General features: G+C 45.1%; 1 long non-coding RNA gene across 1 annotated transcript; it reads left to right on the top strand.

Annotated features, from left to right (window-relative positions):
• The first annotated feature begins 241 nt into the window (after positions 1 to 241).
• On the top strand, positions 242 to 5600 carry LOC117053086. The gene is made up of 2 exons (XR_004427354.1): positions 242 to 391; positions 5375 to 5600. It is a non-coding gene; the product is annotated as an uncharacterized LOC117053086 (long non-coding RNA).
• Positions 5601 to 6201: the final 601 nt, after the last annotated feature.

Raw genomic sequence — 6201 nt, forward strand, 5'->3', positions numbered from 1 at the left:
TGTTCCCCTCCCGAAAGATTTACAATTTGTCTTTGTTATGCTCAGGATTGAAAGGGCAAAACTCATCACAGAGCATCATGTGTAAGTGGCCTGTTGTTCCCATGGTAACACCTTGTGGCTTCACCCAGCGTCACAATGGACAGCTGGCCTATAACAGGCTGGGACCATGGCAAACATCCCAGAGACATCAGGGCTGCTGTTCAGCCCACAGGTGGGGCTCCTGCTGTTCGCCCAGACCACCAAAGTAACTGAAACAACATGGCGAGATTCCAACACAGCAGGAGCAGCAGCAGGAACTGCAAATGGATGGCGAAAAGGGGGCGCCGTGGGGGCGGCTCCGGACGGCGGGGCAAAGGGAGGAGGAGGGGAAGACGCGGTGGAAGGAGAAAAGGTGGGTCTCAGGGTTTGATTTGTGTCTTGGGCCCCTCTTGAGATGCGGTCACGTTTGGTGTTGTCAGGGTAAAATCTGGACATGGAGTAACTCTTTGGGCCTCCAATGACCCATAGAGACAACCAGTGGTGGCTGGCTCAGTTGAAGCAAATAGGGCATGGGCCCACCAACTACAGCTAGCCCCCAAACAGCCTCCCAGCTGCTTGCCTTCTTTCTTACATCCAGCCTAGGGAGTAGCACTGCCTGGGGCAGCTTCTTCCAGATTAGTCTCAGTGTTGCCATTCACAGAACTCAGCAGGGAGGAGAATGGGAGGAAAACTAGAATTAGGCGCCATCTACTGTTGACCTCCCTGCCTTCCACTCTACCAGTCCCAGTTTCTGAGCCATATCATCTTGTCAAGTGGCCATGCTGACTGGGACTTCTGGGAGCTGTAGCCCAAAAAGTTCTGAAGGGCATGAAGTTGGCCCTTCAGAACAGTTGCAGTTGTAGAGGACTCTTCATAACAATGATCAAAACCGTTGTGCGGCAATTAACTTCCTCTTTCAGAAATGAACGTGTTCCTAGCAAGAGTACTTATTTTGACTTGACCCTGCCTTTATTCAATAGCTTGTTCACTTGCCCTTAAACAACTCCTATATCAACCCTGTTCATTCATGGGAGGGACAACATTCTAGGGGGAACTGTCATTGGAGATAAGGACAGCAGAAGTGCTTGCTGGATCAGGCCAATGGCCCATCTAGTCCATCATCCTGTTCTCACAGTGGCCAACCAGATGCCTGTGGGAAGCCAGCAAACAGGATTTGAGCACCTGAGCACTCCCCCTCTTTGGTGGTTTCCAGAAGCTGGTATTCAGAAGCATTGCTGCTTCCAGCTAGTCACCATGCTAGTAGCCCTTGATAGCCTTCTCCTCCATGACTTTGTCCAATCCTCTTTTAAAGCCATACAAATTGCTGGCTATCACTGTCTCCTGTGGGAGTGAGTTCCATAGTTTAGCTATGTGCTGCTTACAGGTAGGTAACCGTGTTGGTCTGGCATAGTCAAAACAAAATAAAAAAATAAAAACAATTCCTTCCGGTAGCACCTTAGAGACCAACTAAGTTTGTTATTGGTATGAGCCTTCATGTGCATGCACACTTCTTCAGATATGTGCTGGTGAATAAGTAAATGTACATTCCAGCTTTATTAAACTAAATAGCTTTAATTCGACTTGAATAAACGTGCCATTAGCTGTTACAGTTTTGAATATTATTGTGCTATTATCTTCTTTAGTGGGCTGTGCAAACCACTATTCTGAAAAAAATGTTTTCTGTTGGTTAAAGGGCACTGGGGATGAGTTTATGGAAGCAAGCGGGCAGTGACCTGAAAAAGTCTGGGAACCACTGGGGTGGTCAACTTTCTCCATGAAATCCACTTTCCTGCAAACTCTGGTTAAGTGGTGATGATGAAGGGCCCATTGAGACTGTCCTTTTACACTACAGTTCTTTCCACATTCCACCCTTCAGATAACCCCCTATTCTTTTGTCCCCTTCTGCTACCACGAACCCTTTTCCTATGCCTTGATCTAATGCTTTGGTGCATTAGAGCATTTTTTTTCCCTTTTGGGAAAATCCCAAAATGGTAGCCAACAGAAAATATGGTAGCGCCCATTGGTGGCTGCCATTTTTTGTGAGTGCCAGATGCCATTTTCTTCCCTTCCCACCAATTCCCTACCTTAGCACAAAACAGGAGGGAGCAAAATGGCCAAGAGGTTGCACTTTTCAAGAGCTTTGCTGCTTCTCACAGCCAATAAATAAATAAATTAAATTAGTATTAAGAATGATAAGAATAATAGCCACTCACCTGTGCTACAAGGTAAGACTCCCCTCTGTGAACATGAGGAGGGCATCCACACTGGAAGACAGCGCCAATGCTATTTTGCTAAGGACTCCCTCAAATTTGGGTGGGTTTGGCCAGCCTTGGTGCAGTGATTTTACCTATGCTTGAACATAATACCTATGCTTGAACTAAAAAGGCCAACATGAATAGGAGGCATGGACATGCATGTCGGTGCTACCACCAATGCAGGGGCGGAGGGAGCCAATCTGCCACCCAGGGCGGCAAACTTGAAAGGCACCCCTCGGCATGCACGCATCGTGACGTAACGACACATGCGCAGCCTCGCTTCTGACCGGCACCGGCACCGGGCTGCTGTTCACCCGCTGCAGCCTCAAAACGCGGCGTGGCATGATCGCCGGTCGAAAGGGGTGCCGGCCGATCACGCCCGCCATCTTGGGTGGACTGCGCATGTCCACCCAAGATGGCGGGCGCGATCGCCAGCACCGCTTCTGACCGGCACCGGGCTGCGCTGCGCTGCGTTTTAAGGCTGCAGCGGGCGAACTGCGCATGTCCACCCAAGATGGCGGGCGCGATCGGCCGGCACCGCTTCCATGCGGTGCGGCAACCTTTAAGGCTGCAGCGCGTGAAGAGCAGCACAGACTCTGTGCTGCTGTTTGCGCGTTGCAGCCTTTTAAAAGTTGCCGCGCTTGATCGCGGGGGTGTCACCCTCCCCAGAGTGGTACCCGGGGCGGAACGCCTCCCGCCCCTGCACCAATGTTCTGCACTCACGTAGCCTCATGTGCATGATGATCTTGCCTACTTTTTAACATTGGCCTTCCTGTGTTGAGCAGGAAGGTCCGAAAGCACCTTCTAAGGGTATTTGGTGACCATGCTTGGAAGCATCCCCTGGCAACATAAGGAGAGTCCTGCTTAATCAGCCCCCCCCCCATTTCACCACCCTGTTCTCATATAGGTCAGCATGATGCCTCTTGGAAGCCCACAAGCAGGACCTGAGCATGAGAACCTTCTTTTCACTTGGAGTTCTCAGCAATTGGTACTCTTTAGGTTTCAACATTTCCACATCAGTTCATGATTGGTTTTTTTTTTTTTAAAGAATAGGCTTCATGAGGATTTTAGTGCAAATTTCTCCTACCACGCATTTTTGGATTTTAGTGCAAATTTCTCCTAACACGCATTTTTGCAAAGCAAAAATTTCCCCAAGAAAACCCCTCGAATATGCATTTTTTAATGTACACATTTTTTAATGTACACTTTACCTTAGTATGTGAATTTTTTTGCTCATTACGTGGCTGGAGAACTGAACTGCAAAATTTAAAGAAGCACAGTTGTACCTTGGTTCTCGAAAAGAATGCATTCCGGGAGTCCGTTTGACTCCTGGAACCGTTCGAAAACCAAGGCGCGGCTTCCAGTAGGCTGCAGGAGCGTCCTGCAGCCAACCAGAAGCCGCGGAAGCTGCGCTGCATGTTCAGCTTCCGAAAATCATTCAAAAACCTGGGGGCCGATTTGTTTGGGAGCCAAGGCTTTTGAGATCCAAGGTACGACTGTATGCAATTTGGAGGACGGCTGTGTTTTGGTTCTCATATTGTTTCAGAAAGTGCTTTTTAGATAAGTTTGCCTTTAAATGTGAACAGAATCCAATTTCTCCCCTTTCCCGACTGTGAAAATAAATGGAGATGGTGGGGAAACCATGAATGCTACCTTGAACTCCTTGAAGAGTAGGATGCACCCTAAAAAGTGTAAAATAAATAAATAAATGTTGAGTAAATGAGTGAGTGAACTTCTTTTTTTTTTTTGCAAGAAGGTCAAAGAATTTGCCCACCCCTTTGCAAAACCAGTGACTGCTTTCTGCTCAGCATTGGAACTTTGCAATGCATTCATGCACTTCTTTTTGGAAACAGCTTTTTGTCAATGCCAATTAAGTCTTCAACATGTGAAAAAGCTCCTGAGATACAGAGAGAGGCGACTCGGTGTCCTCCCCCATTTATCGACACACCGTTCTCAGTCATGGTGCACAGCCGAGTATCAACAACAGAGCAGAATACGGTGGTAAATAATTGATATTTAAACGATTGGCTGCTAAATAATGTAAATCAACAGTATGCCACTGTCTCTTGAAATATTTCCAGCACCAGGAAAACAAAGTGAGGGATGAAAGCTGGAGCTTTCTAGTTTTATCAGAAAACTAGCAAATCACCAGTAAGCCTCCATGTGAGGAGTGGTATATCTTTAAAAAACATAAGCCTATGGTGAATGTATAACATTTTAACAGTCGCAGAGATCCTCCAGAAGAATCCTAGGATTTAAAGGAATGATTTGGAAACCATGCAAGATGGATATGAAAGTCAGGATGGTGGATAAATGCTGATGTGAACTCACCTAATCTTCACCCTGTGATTTCTCTGTGTCTCAGATTTTGCTCCATTTCAGATCCACAGTATGACATGGTATGAAGGCTGCTTTTCAGAATGAATTTTAACCCCACTCCACCTTTTAAAAGACATATATTTAGCTGCTTAGAAAAGCTACAAAGTTTGGCTGCTGTGTGTGCATTGAAAATGGTGCTGACAGCTCTCAAGAAGAATTTACAAAACAAAGACTACCCACATGACTGTCTCCATGGTTTTAAGTTCACACATCACTATTCAAATGGAAGGGAACAAACTTTTACAAAACAATAATGCAAAAACTGGCAGAGACCAAATTTCAACCTTATTTCCAATAGAACCAGGGTGTGAAATCTGACAGAAACATGGGTCCTTAGAATTACACCGACCCTAATTTTCTTTCCTCTTTCAAGAAGTCTAATAAGTGGATTTTTTTTTATCCCAGCTGCTAACTGGTTTGGATTTGGGAGGTGTGTGTGTGTGTGTGTGTGTGTGTAATTAAGTGTTATTATATATACAATTGCTTTAGATGTGTTTTATTGCATTGTGAAATTGCTTTGAGATGCTTCATAGGAAGTGATTTATAAATGAAATTAATAATAATAATAATAATAATAATAATAATAACAACAACACACCAAACAGCATTGGGACAGATGTATTAACAAAGACCCATTACAAGGACTATACAGCCCTTTGGGTCCCTTTCAGCTCTACAATTCTATGATTCTATGGAAACTTTACTTTACTTTTTCTTCCCAGGTGGCAAAAGCCGTAGAGGTGGGCGGAAGATAAAGAGAACTTGTCAGGCCCCATGAAACCCAAAGCCTCAGGCTATTTGCCCTGTTCAATCTCTACTAAACAACACTCGAGAGCCACCCCCCATCAGACTACCTGAGGCAATCTCGCCCTACAAGATCCCAGCAACTTGCTTGAGAATGAACAGTGTCCTCTGTCAATAAAGTCTGAAACGCCATCACCACCACAATGGAATTTCTGGTTGGTTCTGTCATAGGGGCAATTGTTTGCAATGAGAGGCTTGGGAAACCCAGCCAGATGGGCGGGGTATAAATAAATTTATTATTATCATTATTATGTAAACTCCTTCATGCAGATAGTTGGCTGGCTAGGTTCTTGGGATGTGGGAGAAACAGCATTTCCCAGCTGAATGAATGGGTCTTAGCCATGAGTGTGCATTTGTTAGGCTTTTAGTTTTATGTGCATTTGCTTTATTTGTGTTTTTAACTGCTTTTAATGATCTTATGTCTAAACCACCTTAGACAGTGGTTTAGAAAATGATTAATCAATTAATTAATTGCAATATTGGTCAGAATCATAATACAATCGTACCTTTGATCCTGAACGCCTTGCGACTCTAACGTTTTGGCTCCCAAAGGCTGCAAACCCGGAGGTGAGTGTTCTCGTTTGCAAACATTTTTTGGAATGTTTTTTTGGAATGTTTTTTTGGAATCCAGTGCAGCTTCTGCAGCTTCCAATTGAGCGCCTTGGTTATTGAATGTTTTCAGAAGTCAAATGGACTTCTGGAAGAGATTCTGTTCGGCAACCAAGGTACGACTGTACTATATTGA

Source organism: Lacerta agilis, chromosome 9 (assembly GCF_009819535.1).
Source record: "Lacerta agilis isolate rLacAgi1 chromosome 9, rLacAgi1.pri, whole genome shotgun sequence".
Classification (NCBI taxonomy): Eukaryota; Metazoa; Chordata; class Lepidosauria; order Squamata; family Lacertidae; genus Lacerta; species Lacerta agilis.